Source organism: Microtus ochrogaster, linkage group LG7_11, assembly GCF_000317375.1.
Source record: "Microtus ochrogaster isolate Prairie Vole_2 linkage group LG7_11, MicOch1.0, whole genome shotgun sequence".
Classification (NCBI taxonomy): domain Eukaryota; kingdom Metazoa; phylum Chordata; class Mammalia; order Rodentia; family Cricetidae; genus Microtus; species Microtus ochrogaster.
In genome coordinates, this window is record NC_022032.1 from 24,410,405 (window position 1) to 24,412,809 (window position 2,405).

The 2,405-nt window shown below is 44.8% G+C and overlaps 1 pseudogene; it reads left to right on the forward strand.

Moving 5' to 3' along the window:
- Nucleotides 1-772: 772 nt before the first annotated feature.
- LOC101990839 lies at nt 773-1,601 on the forward strand (annotated as a pseudogene).
- Nucleotides 1,602-2,405: the final 804 nt, after the last annotated feature.

Below are 2,405 nucleotides of genomic sequence, written 5' to 3' on the forward strand. Positions count from 1 at the left end.
GTGTGTGTGAGTGTGTGATTGTGTGTGTGAGTGTGTGTATGTATGTGTGATTGTGTGTGTGAGTGTGTGTGAGTGTGTGTGTGAGTGTGTGTATGTGTGTGTGATTGTGTGTGTGAGTGTGTGTGTGAGTGTGTGTATGTGTGTGTGTGAGTGTGTGTGTGAGTGTGTGTGTATATGTATGTGTGTGAGTGTGTGTGTGAGTGTGTGTGTGTGAGTGTGTGTGAGTGTGTATGTGTGTGTGTGTTTCTGTGTGTGTGCACAAAATGAGCATGAATCATGTGTGAGGAGTGTGCTATGTGTGCCAGTAATAACTATGAATGACAGTACTCACATGCATGACATAACTTCTAAAGAAGAAAATCTTGGGTGTTGGTCTCCCCCTTCCTCCACTTTCGTGACTCTTTTAACTGGCACCCGCATATGTCAGGCGAGCTGGCCATGAACTGTGAATTCTCCTCTCTCCATTCCCCATCTCACTGTAAGATTGTTAAGATGACAGACGCACACTGCCATTCTTGCCTTTGTAAGAGCTTTAAGGCTGCAAATTGTGACCCTCATGTTTATGAAGCCATCATTTTATTTGCTGAGCCATTGCCCCAATTATAGTGAATGCTTTAATTAAACATGACTACATAACAGAATCTTGATATTAAGGCTCACTGTTGGACAGATAATACACTTAAGTGTGTTACTGAGAATGAACACTGGGGGGAGAGAGCTTGTCCTCCATGCCATGCATAGTCTAAAAAACAGACAGACTTTTTTTTTTTTTTCTTTCTCTGTCCTCCAGCCCGGCAAGATGCCCAAGGGAAAGAAGGCCAAGGGGAAGAAGGTGGCCCCGGCCCCCGCCGTCGTGAAGAAGCAGGAGGCAAAGAAGGTGGTGAATCCTTTGTTTGAGAAGAGGCCTAAGAACTTCGGCATTGGGCAGGACATCCAGCCCAAGAGAGATCTCACGCGCTTCGGCAAATGGCCCTGCTACATTAGGCTGCAGCGGCAGAGTGCCATCCTCGATAAGCGGCTCAAAGTTCCTCCTGCCATTAACCAGTTCACCCAGGCCCTGGACCGGCAAACAGCTACCCAGTTGCTTAAACTTGCCCACAAGTACAGGCCAGAGACCAAGCAGGAGAAGAAGCAGAGGCTGCTGGCCCGTGCTGAGAAGAAAGCTGCCGGCAAAGGGGATGTCCCGACTAAGAGACCACCTGTCCTTCGAGCGGGCGTCAATACAGTCACCACTTTGGTAGAGAACAAGAAGGCTCAGCTGGTGGTGATTGCCCACGATGTAGACCCCAGTGAGCTGGTGGTCTTCCTGCCTGCTCTGTGTTGCAAGATGGGGGTCCCCTACTGCATCATCAAGGGAAAGGCCAGGCTGGGGCGGCTGGTCCATAGGAAGACGTGCACCACTGTTGCCTTCACACAGGTTAACTCTGAAGACAAGGGTGCTCTGGCCAAGCTGGTGGAAGCTATTAGGACCAATTACAACGACAGATACGATGAGATCCGCCGCCACTGAGGAGGCAACGTCCTGGGTCCTAAATCTGTGGCTCGAATTGCCAAGCTGGAAAAGGCAAAGGCCAAAGAACTCGCCACTAAACTGGGTTAAATGTACTGCTGAGTTTTCTGTACATAAATATAATTATAAAACTTCAAAAAAAAAAACCAGACAGACAACGGAACCTTTATATTCTATATTCTATGATCAGGTTACTATGTAACATTGAAAAAGAGAGTGCTCACACATGCTTGCAAGTTTCTCAGCATGTATATATTGCTAAAGGTGTGTTTATTCTGAGTTAACCTTTAGACCCACTGCCATCCAAATAATGTTTCAGGACAAATATGAGGTCAGTGGCCTCGGTGAGTATAAAACCCCTACTATACAAAGGGGGCTAGGAGAAGAGAAAGTGCTGAAAAATACAGGAGGCTATAAGGAGAAAGGCACCAGAAGTATAAATCTTAGAGACAAGGCTGACCATCTGACCAAATGGGGAGGACAGAATATTGGAAAGATTGCTTGATTTTTGTCCTCAGATTTTAATTTGCTGACTTAGGAAGAGATCTTAGAAAGATCTCTAGAATATTAATATACTAGGTTCTTAGATTGTCAGCTCTATGAATAAACTGCAAAGATCAAGCTTTTTGGTAGCTGTAATTGACAGGTCAGATGAGGTTTAATATTCTGCATACATCTTGGCCTAGCATTACCCTCCCCCCAAAATGATCTTGAACCTCAAGGTTAATTATGACATGGAAGGCATTTTACTAAGTTCAATGAGTTATTTTTTTTACAGTTATTAAAACAGAACAGGAGATTATGGTAATATCTCCATTTATAGTGGGTTGGTCACAAGAAGAAACATCAGAAAAATGACCTTAGCATTTGAAGTATGGAATTCTTGAAAGACTGA